This window comes from Tenrec ecaudatus, chromosome 7 (assembly GCF_050624435.1).
Source record: "Tenrec ecaudatus isolate mTenEca1 chromosome 7, mTenEca1.hap1, whole genome shotgun sequence".
Taxonomy (NCBI): Eukaryota; Metazoa; Chordata; class Mammalia; order Afrosoricida; family Tenrecidae; genus Tenrec; species Tenrec ecaudatus.
Genome location: NC_134536.1, coordinates 92,882,824 through 92,898,117, shown reverse-complemented (window position 1 = coordinate 92,898,117; position 15,294 = coordinate 92,882,824). Strand labels below are relative to the sequence as shown.

Genomic DNA, 15,294 nt, shown 5'->3' with positions numbered 1-15,294 from the left:
GGAAATTGAAATTTTATTGTGTTAAGTATCCAACTCACCAGATCAAAAACGGATTAAAAAACAAAGGCCCAACTGAGGTCCTTTCTTCTCCTGTGAATATAGACAGAGATTTGAGATTGCCCTCAATAGTCTTTGAAGTTCCAAGCATTCTGTAAAAAAAGTAGAGAACAAGTCTAAGTAACTCATCATGGAGAACCTAGACTCAGAGGGGTATATGGGAGGGCTGTTTCCTGCATTGTTTGTCTCCTCAGTCATTGTCCATAGGACTCTGAGATGCCGTAGCAATATGACGGCGCAGGCTAAGGCCCGGCTTGACCTCTGACGTTGTGGAAAAGGGCTGTGCATCACCGGGCACTGAGCCCTGTGCTCCTCCGTGCCACTTGGACGGAGCCTGGGGAGAGTGACCTCCCGGGAGCATCAACGTTGGGGTCTTTGATGTGTCTTTAACACACCAGCCACTTTTCACTCTTGGGTCATTTGCGCTTGCTACGGTATTTCTTATGACTGGAATGGCCATTTCCTGGATAACCTCCTGCTATTTCCCCCATTATAAAAGAGTATAATTATATGATGTAAGCGTGTTACTTATTTTCTAAAAATGTAGCCAGGTATATCACTGGTAGACATAAGAACATAACATCAATATCTGCACATCATCAAATTAATTTCACTCTGTCATAAATAATAAATTAATTTGATGACATTCTCAGAATTTAAATCATATTGATGTTTGTGGTGGACTCAATACAGAATTGTACAAGTTGGTTTATGCATAGATTTCCATCTTGAGAAAGAGTTGATCATGTTCTTTGTGATAAAAATCATAAGCCAATGGCTGGATTTGATCATTTCGGACACACCCATACCAGAGAATGCAGCCCTTTTCACTGTAACATGCATAACTTGATATATGTTGGTGGCATATTTTCTGTTTATATATATATATATTTTTACACTGAAAAGCATTTTCTCAGGCATGATAAAATGTAATCTTTGAGATAGACAGATTCTGTATGAAGGCAACAATTCCAGTATTTGTGAGTTGTATGTCTCCATCTTCAAGTTAAACCTAATTTTCTTTTATATTTTATGAGGTCAAATATCTGAGCCATTGAGTTGGTGTTGGGAGGTGTAAAATAAGTTAATACTATAGAGAGCCTTTTGTCTAGTATCTCCCATGTGATTGATGATACATGCCCAGGTTTTGCCCCCTTCGCTCTAATTTTCTCCCTGTTACCTATGTCTGAACTAAAATATTGTTCAGGAAGTCAGAGCAGCATCACTCATGTTTTTCTCAGAGAAATGATCTAAGGGCCAAAAGCTAGTCAGTCAGTTTAATCATGTGTTCTAATACGATTTTTTTTTAGAGTGAAAGAATTGGCAACCTTACATCTATCATTTCTTTTCCAACCTGTGCTCCCTATTATTTCTTTGGCTTTAGCTTTGTCAGCTAGTATTGCAGTAAGACTCAATATATTGGATACATTTGTGGACCTCATCCAGTCAAATATAATCCTGATGAATGCATTCTGGTTAGCCACAATTCTGCTCACTGCTAAAATTTGAAATCCATGTATCTTCCATTCCATTATGCATTTTCAAGAGATTTTATTTAATTGCAGGTAGCATAAATTATCAGTGTAGTTATAACTACTCTTGATGTGTTATATTTTGTGAGATATTTTAAATCACTTGATTTGTCTGTAGACCTTAACATATCCAAACTTGATGTAAGCTAATAAAAATGAAAACTTTTAAGTACCTATCAGCTCTTTCCTCTACAAAAACAACATCAGTGTATAGATTATTAAAATTTAATTATGATAAGTTGATGTATAGCAAGAAAATAAATTAGTTATTGTAGCTGATCTCTATTGGGCTATATAACTGAAAATTATCCAAATTATGTGTTTCTACATTTAGAGACACAATATTTGAGCATGAAAAATGTTTTTGATATGAAACACTATATACCTACTTGATTTTTCAAATATAGTTTAACGTTTTTCTACAATTACCACATATACTCATGTATAAGCCGAGTTGAAAAACTGGGGTTTGGCTTACACATGGGTCAGTGGTACCCACAGCGAGGTGTAACATCTCGCAGATGACTGCATACCTCTGCTGTTCATTCAAAGCCCCGCTGACACTGCAGTGCTTTGAATGTTTGTTTACTCACATCTAACCAATCAGAGCCGTCCTATGACGTGGACAGCTCCAATTCACAGAAGCACCCCTAGTGATTCACTTACTAGCTGAACTGGTAAGGATGTGTCTGTGGCTGCACTCCTCTCCCCTCTGGTCTCTGTGTTAATTCACATCCTGCATCCCCCCCACCCTAGGCTTATACTTAAGTCAATCAGTTTTTCTGGTTTCCTAGGTGATAATTAGGTACCTTTGCTTATACAGTATTTACAGTATTTATTTTTCTTATCTTTCTATAAATTCAACAGCCACTGGATCTCTGTATTTCCAGTAAGTTTTCCATTAAATTATCAAGTCAACTGATACAAATCACTTTTAAACATGAGTAATAGTTAGATGCTGTAAAAATAAATACAAAAATAATAACATGAACACCGTAAGAGTGTTAGTAATTTTGTCACCACAGAGGTACAGATTAGCAATTCTATATTATTCACATATACCAGCTTTCTAGAAATAAGCAAATTATTTTAAAAGAATAGTTTTTCTTAAGAAAAAAATGGCAAATACGAACAGAAGGTTAGGATGAATTAGAGCCAAAGATCAGTATGAGTTTAAGTCTATTTAATATAGATCTGGAAATAGAGGTAGTGTACACACATACATATATTTCTTACAGAGACAAGCATGCATATGGTCTCTCAATTCTGTTTTCATGGGGCATAGACACCATGAAATCCAAGGAGTCAACAGCACACCCAGCAACTAAATCTTAGTTTCTAAGTACAACTCAGCCATAAATGAACCCAGTGCACTTTAGAGAAATGACTTTTAGGGCTGAGGTAGGTAAAATACTAGATGAGTTTAGAGAAACTTAAAATAACAAAGATTAAGGAATACTTATTTAAAATGGGGCCTATCAAGAGGACACAGAATCCATAAAACTAATGACCCACATAAACCACAGCCTCAACCAGCTTGTGGGCAGGGCTAGATATTGCCCTGTAACCAATACAAGAGGTCCGGGTTAAAATGGGAGAAAAAATATAGGACAAACCTCAAATTTATCATTAAAGAAGATCTCCCAACAGGGTTGGGAGGAGACACCAACTATGGAATTAACACTCTCTTTTAACCCAGACCTAAAGTCACTCCTGGAAATCACCTGCCAGCCTAGTAACAATTTTCCTATAAAATAAATGTAATATCCATGAAGACTTGGCCATTCTGAACAATCTATTACATGAGAGTAGACAGAAAACATTTGCAGAAAAGAAAGAATGAGAAAGCAAGAAAGGCAAGACAACTGCAAGGATGGATAAGAGGAAGTCAAGGTGGAAATGGGGAAAGTATCGACTCCGTGGGGTAGCAATGATGTCTCTGAGCAAAGGCAGTGCAAATCACCGAGTGGGAAGCTGATATGCTGTGTAAGCATCCACCTGAAACACAATAAAATGTTTAAAAATACTGCTAATAAGCCACCTTGAACAAGCTACTGAAGGCCTACACAGAAATGGTTTGAGGACCAAACGTGTAACAATTGTACTTGATTGTTATACAACGAATCGAATAAATCTCCATAGGTCTATTTTGACAGAATACATTATAATATTAATGGTGGAATAAAAGTGAAGGGACAAATACTCCCTACAAAAAAATCACATTCATATAGGGAGGTGATCCCTCCATAAGAAGCGGATTTTACTTTTCATGCAAAAGAAAGACATTCAGCCAGGACTTCAGGACACTCTTCCAAACAACAGAAATTAAAAACAAACAACTTTACGGTGAAGAAGCCATTCAGACACCATCTGAGTTAAGAGATCACGTTTAATACCCCCAGTGATCAAGTGAACTTAATCTCTGTGTTATTCTTTCCCTAAACCCATAATTCCAGTATAATCATGAAGTCATCAGGCAAATCAAATTGAGGGTTATTATAGAGATTGTCTCAGCAGGACTAATCAAAAGTGTCAAGATCATAATAAGCAAATTAAATAAATAGATAGATAGACAATGATGAGGTAATGCTCCCAGATATAAGAGCCTAAAGAGAAAGTGCAATCTAGTGTCCTCTATTTGGATTAAATTATGAACTAAGTAGAGAACTAGAGTGGGAAAATGTTATATCTGAGTAAAGTCTATCACTGGGTTTTTGCCCCCTTTTATTTATATACACACACACACAATTTTATTGTGAATTAGGTAGTAGTTTACATTTCAGATCATCATTTTTCCTAAAATAGTTTACACAGTTTGCTCTGTTTCCTTCTCCCCTTCCTTACCCCTAGCCTCCTCTTGTGGTAAAGTATCTTCCAAGTCAATTAATGAAGTTAACACCTACCATGTTGCTTCCTTCCCGCCCCCCTTTCCCCTCTCACCCCAGGTAACCATCAAAGTCTTTTTCTCTTTGGGCATGAAAACCAATAAAGGCTATAGTTAATCAATCATTATTTTGCCAATTTTAATGTCTTGTTAGCTGCCATAGAGTTGGTTCTGATCCACAATTACTGTGTGCACAACCGAATGGAAACGCTGCCTGGCATCGCGTCATCCTTGTAACTGCTCACGCCTGTGTGTGAAAATGTTGCCGCCACTGTGAGGATCCATCTTGTCGAAGGCATTCCTCTTTTTCTCTGTTTCTCCTCTACCTTGGCAAGCGTGATGTCCTTCTCCAGGGACTGGCGTCTTCTGGCAGTGTCTTTGTTTTGACAAATGTTCGTGATTAGATGTGCGATTAAAATTAGAGAAAGCCGAGTGTAGGGCATAAGAGAACTCGGTGCTTCCTCTGCCATATTTGTGTAAGTCTAAATTAGGAAGCAGTAATTTAACAAATCGACAAACAAATTGAAAAAGCTATAGTTGCTGTAATAGTTGTTGTAGTGTGTTTGGGGGCAGCATGGGGTGGGACTAAATCTCTCAATTGTGCTAATCAATCTGATTAAATATTGGAGCTAAGAATGTACTTCAATATAGGGATTTTTAGCATTTACCCAAAACAAATTTTAAATATACTGAACGTTTAAACTAATGCTGTTTTATGTAATTAGTGCAGAAAAACAAGACACAGAACTTAAATTCTTACATAAACTAAGACTCTACAAACATTCACTTTCCCATTAAGAATTACATTCACAAAAACACTAACTTGTGCTCACACGTTGACAAATAAATTTGGAAATGTATACAATAAGAAAAAAACGTAGTTGGCTTTTATAATTCTAGTAGACATTAGAAAAATATGAAAGATTAGACAAAAATATCCAACTCTGTATTGCCACAACTAAAATAACCAATTTTACCAAAAAAATAGCCTCAAAGACTCTTGTATCTGTCTGTCACATCAGTTCTGACTCAGAGTGACCCCGTGTACAGCGAACAGAACTGTCACGTCTGGTGTCATCCTCACAGCCATTACCCTGCTAGAGTCCAGACTTGCAGCCCCAAGGTGAATCCATCGTGGTGTACGTCTTCCTCTTGCTGCTGACCCTCTGTGTTGCCAGGGATACAGACAAGGTGTGTTCTACTCCCATAAAGATGAGCAGTCTTGGAAATCTGCAGAAGCAGTTCTACGCTACCCTATAAGTTTGCTAGGAATCGACTCAAGGGCAGTGAGTTTTTGTGTTGCTGTTTTCTGCTTTACCAAACATAATATCTCTCTCCAGTTACTGGAGCATAACCGGATTATAGTCGATCCTAATACCATATCCAAAGGAGGTTAGACGAGGCGTCATTCTGGCTGTCCATTTTCTAAGACAGATTTTTTTTTCTTTGTCTGGCCAACCATGATGTATTCAATACTTTTTCCAACACCACAATTCAGAAATTAATTCTTTAGTCTTCCTTATTCATTGGCTATCTTTTGCATGCAGATGAGGCAACTGAAAATACCGTTCTTCATATATTCACTTTTGCTATTCATATGACACGCAAGTCAAGAAAATCTTGTTTTATGATGCACATTTAAACCAGATATAAGGAAGCTATTTAGAGGCACCTAACAGTTGTCTTTCTTTGGAAAGGAACTCAACTCACATGAAAATAGCAGATATCCCTGGGGAAGTCCACGTATGTTTCCCATTTTTGAGAAGCAATTTTTGGGAGCACTGAAAGAGAAAAGAAACCTTCTTTTCACTGCTGCGAAATGATCTTCAGAGTGTGGAAGCACGCAGGCACATCCAGCAAGGCTGAAAGGAAGGCTTGCTAGTGACTAGTTTAGTCAATGGACTTTTTAGTCGGAGGAACTTATTTCATAAGGCAGAAAGAGCTAAAACCAATACTCAGAAAATATTTACACGATAACAATAATACAAATAAATGATTCATGTAAAAATACTGAGATGCAGCCAAAACTGCTAAAAGAAATAGTATACTTCTAGGTGTTTTAGGTTTGAACAGGAAGAGAGAGAATACTTTTCTAAAATATCCAACGTGATACATAAGAAACAGAGTAAGAAAATCAATGAAGGATAAACAGAGTGGCTGCTATTTGAGTTTTTACTCTTCTATGTTCTTAACATGTACAATTTTATTCAACATTCACATCAATTGATTAGGTAGGTAGTATTAATACCATTTACCGAAAGGAAATGGGGAGGCAGAAATTTAATTTTGAAAAAGCAAAAGGCATAATTTGTAAATAAAATAAATACTTAGCTATTAGAAAAATAAACTAGGAGCAGAAATAGATATGATAACTTTTTGTTATTAGAAATAAAAAAGATGGTATAACCACGTACACAAGAATAGTCCCAAAGTTTAAAAGAATGCTAGGTTTCTTAGACTCTGAAAAGATTAATGGAATTGATTAACTTTTAGATAACATTTAAGTGTCTCAATTTGACATACAGAAAATTTAAAATATAAACATCAAGGAATTGAAGCTATTGTTAATAAATTCCTCAAAATAATGGCATGGACATAGATGATTTCAAGAAAGGAATAATTAATACACATTCCCAATTTCAATTAATGCCTCTATCAATAGCCCCAATCCTTACTGTTATGCCAATTGCTGCTACAAAATTCATATCAAGAAGAAACAATTTCCAGGCTATAATTGTTTCATTTCCCTATCAAGATAGGCACCTTAATATGCATATTAAATTGTTCTCTATCCATAATTTATTTTAAATGGTAACGAGTAGCAGAAGTATAAATCTAAAATTACATACCAAATAAGAAGGCCAGAGGAAGGCAAAACTTTTAACATGTTTCTGGAAGATGGTAAAAATAGATGCTTTTTGAACAGTGAGGCAAAGCCTAACAGAACTGGCCCAAAGTAGTTGTAAAGCAGGCAGGAAGCGAACCTTTGGGATGATGTCAGAAGTACATGGTCTTCAGGGGTATCCAAGGGCAGCAGGTAGAAGTGAGATGACTTATAATGGGAATAGTTAAAATTCAGAATATATGCACAATATTTTTCTACTTACCCACCTTTCATCCATCTTCATCATCTATACAGAATGAGCTTGTAATAAAGAATTAAATTAAGATTATTTGAAAAATTGAGTGAATGAGAGAAAATATGCATGCGGATGAGCTGTGTGAGGAGCTAAGGAAAGGCAGCACAGAGGGTCATAGCTTCAAACCCTCTCCCAGCAGTAGGGTCGTGCCATCAAATCCTGGCTGCCTGCTCTGCTGTCTGGCTGCCCCGTGACAACCCTTCAGAAGAACCAAGCTCCAAGCAAGTCACTCCATGATTTTTCCTAAAATATGGATGAATAATTTTTATCAAGAGACGGTTAAGGAAAGTCAGGAAAACAAGAGAGAAAGACAGTGTCAGAAAATGAAACTTTAAAAAGAAATTTACAAAGATAAAAACTAAACCAATTTCAAAAGCCAAGTTTTCGTATATGGAATGAGGAAAACTCCATGTCCTATATTATTAACAATTAACAAATTGTTTGGCAGATTAATATATCAATAGTTAAGAAAGAGAGTCTCTTCATTCTTAGAGCATAAAACCTAAAGTATTTAAGCAAATAGTCTATGATTTATGATGTTTACAATTTACTCTGAGATACTTAAAATGACATAGGTAAATAATGAGTAAATAGAGATAAAGATAGGCATATTGTATACAGAGAGCAAGGGGGGCATAAAGATAAATAATAAGGCAAAGAAACTCATGTACATTAAGGTACATTAAGACTGAGCGTATACCAATATCCTTTGTGTTATTCTTATATGTGACTTTTCTATCAAGGGAAATTTGAAACATTTAAAATTTTGCCTCCCATGAAAATTTCTTGGGATGAACTATTGTGCGCCTCCCACCACAACTTAGAAAGATGGGACACTGAGGAAAATTAAGCATGGGGCACTGGAAATGGAAACGATATCTTCAGAGGAAGGCAAAGTAAATCCCTACATGAAAGGAGTAGAGATTAGAGGAGGGCAAAGATCTCAGGCAAGAATTTCTCTTAAGAAGTTTAAACTTACGGAATACTTTATATATCTGAATCTCATTGAAAAGGCATTTAGAATATGTGTATATATATTTTTAGAAATTAGTTACCCTATAGAAATTTAAGTAAATACAAACCCCCATGATGAATAAGTACAGAGAAATAAAAACTATTCAAGAAAGAATAATCTCAATTTTTTACATGGTTCTGGTGTGAAAATGCATTTGCATAGCAAAATAGGGGGAAATGAGTATGAATCAAATGATATTGGAAAGGAAAGGGATATATTATTAGAAGGAAGAGCAGGTTTCTTCATCCTATTTGAAAAGTCCAATTTTTTTTCCCTACGGTCATGAAACCAGCAAAGCAAGTACATTATTTAGAGATTTTTGACGTGACTAACAAACGGATCAGCCAAGAAAGTAAAGAGCGGAGCTCCCAAGTCAGGAAGGAGAGAGCAGGGAATGGAGAATTTGCATAAAGTTCACTGTGAAATTAGTTGGCTCTAAGCTTGTACATGTGTAACATGAACAAAAATAAAATTAATGAGAAGACAATGCAAGTGATGGAGGTTGGGATATGGAGAGACTGGAGACGGAATGCAGGGTGGGTGAATGTGCTAACATCCTTGGGTTAAGGATGGGGCCCAGGAGAGTCAGGCAGTGTTTGGTGGAACCAGAAAAAGATGTTAGTCCCTAGTTTAAGTATGCATGTGCGCTCAGGAGCAAAACGAGGAGCACCGCCACCCTGCAAGGGGACTGCTGGGAACTGAGGCTAAGAGAAGGTCCTGAGCTATTTAATGAATACTATTTCATCCCTGCGTTTGTTTTCAAGTGGCCTTGCAGTGCATTCCGACGCATGGAGACCACATGTTTATCAGGGTTTCATGGTGGGGACTTTTCCGGAAGCAGATTGCCAACCCTGTCTTCCGGAGTGGGCTCTCAGGCGGCTGAGCTTCTAGTTCGTCACCATGCTGTTAAGCATTTGTGCCACCAAAGGTTCAAGTTAATAGAGACAGGAATGTGTTATTATTTAGAGATATGCAAGTAACCTCCAGAGATTTTGAAAGAAAAGAAAGAATATCTCAGAAGAATAATGAGATAATAATTTTCATTAAAAGCCCTTCTTAGCTATTCATGTCAACCTTAAATGTATGAAAGTGTACGGTGGAGTCCAATCTATCACTTAGTCAAAGCCTGATGGTGGCCACTTGGGGCTGTGGGGTCCCAGGAGGAGGTCCCAGGGAAACTCATTCTCACTCTGCCACTCTAGCTTCCTGATTGCTTGGATTCTGGTGGCCCCTAAGGGTGGCTGATACCCTGCCATGTGTCCACCAATCTTGGAGCCACTGGCCTGTGGCCTCCTGCATTTTGCATCACTGCATGTGTCTGTGTGAGTCTGAGCGGAGGGTCATTGACTACTACTGACAGCAGTTATGGACTTGAGTTGGACTGGGCTAGGGTACTTTCTTGCTATATAATTACTTCTTGGTAAAAAGGTTTTTTTGTATACATATATGACTGTCAGCAGATTTGTTTCTCTCATCAACTCAACACCCTTTACCAAGGGAATAATCAGTTTTCCACTCAAAGATCCCTACAATTTTAGTTGTAGTCAATTAACATGGCTCTTCTAGCCACAGTCCCTTATGTGCTATATTATAATTATAGACTCTGTGCCTGTGGTATTGTGCCATTTCGGAGAAGCCCACCCTGATTCTCCTACACTAAAGCGCTGAATCAGGGTGGGATTAAGAAGTGACCTTAGTAGAAGGTATGAAACAAGTCACTCCCTTTTCTTGGGGTTATTTTAGACTCTACCTTAGTTTTTCTTGTTGCTGCTGTTAGGTGCCGTTGAATTGGCTCCGACCCATAACAACCTGATGCACAATAGCAGGAAACACTGCTCAGTTCTGTGTCATCCACACAATTGTTCCTGTACCTGACCTGAGCCCATTGATGCAGTCACTGTATCAGTCCATGTCATGGAGGGTCTACCCGTTCTTCGCTGTCTCTCTACTTTACCAAGCATGATAGCCTTCCCCATGTATTGGCCTCTCTTGATAGTGTATCTAAACTAATAAGCAAAGTCTTGTCACATTTGCTTCTAAGGACCACTCTTGCCTTACTTCTTCCATCACAGACTGGTGGTCCTTTTAGCAGTCCATAGTACTTTCAATATTCTTCTCCAGCACCACCATTCAAATTCATTCATTCATTCGTCAGTCATCTTCTTTTCTGGAGTGAAAAATGGTATTTAATTTTAAGTTTATTTCTTTGATTAGTAAAATGGTTGAATACTGTTCATGTTTATTTGCTATTCTTTATTTTTAAATCATTTTATTGGGGGTTCTTTCAGCTCTTATAACATTCCATATATCAATTGTATCAAGCACATTTATACATATGTTGCCATCATCATTTCTAAAACATTTTCTTCTTCAGCCCTTAGTATAAGCTCCTCTTTTTTCCCCTCCTTCCCCCACCCTCCCACCCTCATGTATCCTTGACAAATCACACATCAGTCCTGTAGTTCCTAAGTATTTCCGCCCTCCCACTACCATGACCCTGTTCTAACTTTACAAATCTGTCTAGACCAGAGGGCATACATTGGTACAGATAAGAGTTCTCGACACATGGAATTCAGGAAAGATAAAACTCTCAGGAGCAGTAATGGGAGCAGTGATGTCATGAGGGTAGGGAGATGGTCAGGGAGGGGAAAGGGTGAGAAAGGAGGAACCCATCACAAGATTGGATATATAGCCCCCCACCCCCCGAAGGGGTGAATAACAGAAATGTGGGTGAAGGAGATAATGGACAGTGTAAGATACAAAATAATAACAATATATAATTGATCTTCATTCGACTTTAATCAATGTCCAACTTTCACATGCATATGATGCAATGGAGGTAAATGCCATAGCAAGGGGTAGGTATAACTCAGTCCTCAAAGAAACGTCCTTGCTCCACAACACTAATGATATTTGGTGCAGCAGATGGACCTAATGGAACAAACCTTTAAATTTCTTGATCGCTGCTTCCATGAGAATTGATTGTGGATCCATGCAAGAGAAACCCCTTGACAACTTCAACATTTTCTCTATCATGATGATGTTACCTATTGGTCTAGTTGGGAGAATTTGGGTCTTCCTTACATTGAGTTGTGATCCATACTGAAATCTATAATCCTTGATCTTCATCAGCAGGTGCTTCAAATCCTCCTCATTTCAAATTTGGGGTATCTGCCTATCGCAAGTTTTTAATAAGTCATTGATTCTGATGCCACATTCTTCTTTGTGTAATTCAGATTCTATGATAATTTGCTGAGGGTACAGACTGAACAAGGACGGTGACAGTACACAACCTTGAAGCACACCCTTCCTGATTCTAAACTATTCAGTATGTCCTTGTTCTATTCGCACAATGTTATCTTGATCCATGTACAAGTCCCTCACGAGCACAATAGTGTTCTAGAATTCCCATTCTTCTTAGGATTATCCACTGTTTATTATGGTCCACACAGTTGAATGTCTTTTCATAGTCAATGAAACACAGCTTTTAAACATTTTAGTGGTATTTTCTACGATGAGCCAAGCTCCATCTGACATGAGCCATAACATAGTCAGCCCAAACCTCCGGGAACTCTTGTCAATGTACTACTGCAACCACTGTTGGGTGATCTTCAGCAGAATTTTACTTGTATGTGATTTCTGGGATACTGTGATATAATTTCAGCATTCTGTTGGGTCACCATTCTTTTGAATGGGTATAAATGTGGATCTCTTCCAGTACATTGGTCACGTAGCAGTCTTCCAAATTTCCAGGCATAGATGAATGAGTGCTGCTAGTGCTTCTTCAGCTTGCTGAAACATTTCGATGTGTATGACATCAACTCCTGGAACCTTGTTTTAGGCAAATGTGTTCAGTGCAGTTTGAATTTCTTCCTTCAGAGTCATTTTTTTCTTGCTTATATGTTACCTCCTGAAATGGTGCAGCGCTGTCTAGTTATTTCTGGTACAGTGACCATGTATTCTTTCCATCTTCTCTTGGTGCTTTCTGCATCATTCCATAGTTTGCTCGCAAAATCTTTCAAGATAGAAACTCGAGGTCTGAATTTTTTTGTTGAGTTCTTTCAGTTTCAGATATGCTGAGTGTGTTCTTTCTTTAGGTTTTAAAATTTGAGGTCTTTACACATTTCACGATAATATTTAGCATTGTCTTCTCAAGCTGCCCTTTGAAATTTTCTATTCGGCTTTTATACTTAATCATTTTCCCCATTTGCTTTAGCTACTCTATGATTAAGAGCAGGTTTCACAATGTTTTCTGACATCAGCTTTGATCTGTTCTTTCTTTCCTGTCTTTTAATGGCATTTTCCTATTTTCATATATGATGCTATTGACGTCCTCCCACAACTCATCAGATATCCTGTCATTAATGTTCAATGGGTCAAATATCTTCTTGGGATGCTCTTGATATTCAGGTGGGGGAGAGTCCAGGTTGTATTGTGGTTCTTGTGGACTTGTTTTAATTTTCTTCATCTTTACTTGAACTTACATATGAGCAATTGATGGTCTGCTCCACAGTCAGACCCTGGCCTGGTTTTAGATGCTGTATTGAGTGTCTCTGTTATGTCTTCCCACAGACATAGTCACTTTGATGTCTGTGTTCTCCATCTGGAGAAGTCCATGTATACAGTCACCTTTACAGTTGTTGAAAAGGTATTTATAATAAAGAATCCATTGTCCTTGCAAATTTCTATCCTGCCATCTCCAGCTTCTTTTCTATCACCAAGACCATGTTTTCTATCTACTGTTACCTTTCAACTTTTGCATTTTAATCACCAGTAATTATCAGTGCATCTTTATTAGATGCTTAATCAATTTCTGACTGAAGACATAGGTAGAATTCTTCAATTTCTGCATCACTAGCTTTAATACTTTGTACAAAATTTTGAATGATAGTTGTATTGAAAGAGTTATCTTGTGTGTGGATAGATGCTATCCTTTTACAGACAGCATTATGCTTCAGGATACATCTTGAAATGTCCTTTTGACCATGAATTTAAAGCCATTCATCTGGACATGACTGATGGCCAATACCAGTCCATTTCAGCTCACTAATGTCCAAAATATCAATCTTTATTCATTCCTTTTCATTTTTAGTGACTTTCAATTTTCCTGGATTCATACTTGAACATTCCAAGTTCTAATTGTGAATTGATGTTAGTAGTTATGCCTTACCATTTTGAGCCATGCCCCATCAGTACACGAAAGCCCGGAAGTGTTTACTCCTGAATGCCTTACTGCAGCCACTTTGAGAAGACCAAACTCCCTCCATCAAATTTGAGTCACTCCACTCTGAGGAGCTCATCTTCTGGTACTCTCTCTAAAGCATCCTGCTTCTATTGAGTAGGTTTTCAGTAACTGACAATGTTTTGATGCTATCCATAAGGTTTTCAGTGGATAAGTCCTCAGAAGTAGACAGTCTGCTCTTTCTCTGTAGTCTGTTCTTGTTCTGAAACCTCTGCTGAGCCCTATTCACTTTGATTGACCCCGTGAGCAATAGAAATACCCGTGTTTAATCTTCAGCATCACAGCAACACACAAGTCACCACAGTCCAACAAACCGACAGACTAGTGGTGGTCCGTCTTCATTGAATTTATGAATACGATAACACTCCACCCCCACCCCCAAACGCACACACCTCGGGGACCTTACTATTTTACTAGAACTTGTACTTAAGAAGCCATCCTTTGTTTCATTTGAATAGGGTATGTAGGCTGGTACCATTGTGCAGGCCTGCTACACAGCACATCGCCTGGCAAGTCACACAGCTCTTTTCCTGACCGAGCCTTGGGAGAAGCAAGAAGCCAGGCTGTGACTTTGGGACAATTTTTACTTCTGACTTTGGAAGCCTGCATTCGGCTCACCTGTGCCGGACCTTCAGAAGATGAGGACTCAACAACACTCATCCCCAGGTAAGACATTTCCTTAAAGTTTCATGAGTTTCTGTTGGGCAGATCTTAGGGACCTGAGGGAATATATACAAGGGTCGAGCAGGAGAAAAAAATAGGGCCAAAAAAACATCTAGGAAGATGTTGGATATTTGGGGACATCTTTAATCTCCAACTGCTTGGGACTAGTTTGGTGTTAATTTTCTTAAAAGGAACACATTTTGCTTGGTCTCATTAATTCTCTTCTCGCTATTTCTACTTCCTTGCGGCGTTTCCTGTCTCCATTCCTCCTTCTTGCCTAACTTTTCTGACATTTAACCTTAGGCAAATGCTACCCTTTTGATCACAAATGGTTGACTTTTTTAATGTGAGCATAGCTCATTAGTGGTATGGTCCTTGTTGTAGACCAGCTTGTCGTTTGACTGAAAAGAGAGCCAGGGGAGTGAGTCCCCTTTCATACTTGAAGTGGGGTTAAGAGGATTCTACTACTTCTATCTTAGTCCTGTTCTCTGTTATAATTTTGCATTTTGTTTCACATAGTTCTCCCACTTTATGGAAGACAGTTGAATGCTAGGGTTTTCAGAGCAGTTGGCAGTGATCGCCTGGTAGCATCTGTCTCTTCTAGTCTCAAGGGTGTGGGGCCTCGTGTCCAAGCGGCCCCTTAGTGCATTAAACTAATTGCTTCCCTATGTCCATAACTTTCACTATTCTTTTCTCTGGGAAAGATTAATAGTTTAATTTTACAAAATTGCTCACAAACTTTTGACTATTTTATTGTGTGT

At 38.1% G+C, this 15,294-nt stretch overlaps 1 non-coding gene across 1 annotated transcript; it reads right to left on the bottom strand.

Moving 5' to 3' along the window:
* Window positions 1-221: 221 nt before the first annotated feature.
* Window positions 222-427, bottom strand: LOC142453964 (small nucleolar RNA SNORA73 family). Its single transcript, XR_012785511.1, has one exon. It is a non-coding gene; the product is annotated as a small nucleolar RNA SNORA73 family (small nucleolar RNA).
* Window positions 428-15,294: the final 14,867 nt, after the last annotated feature.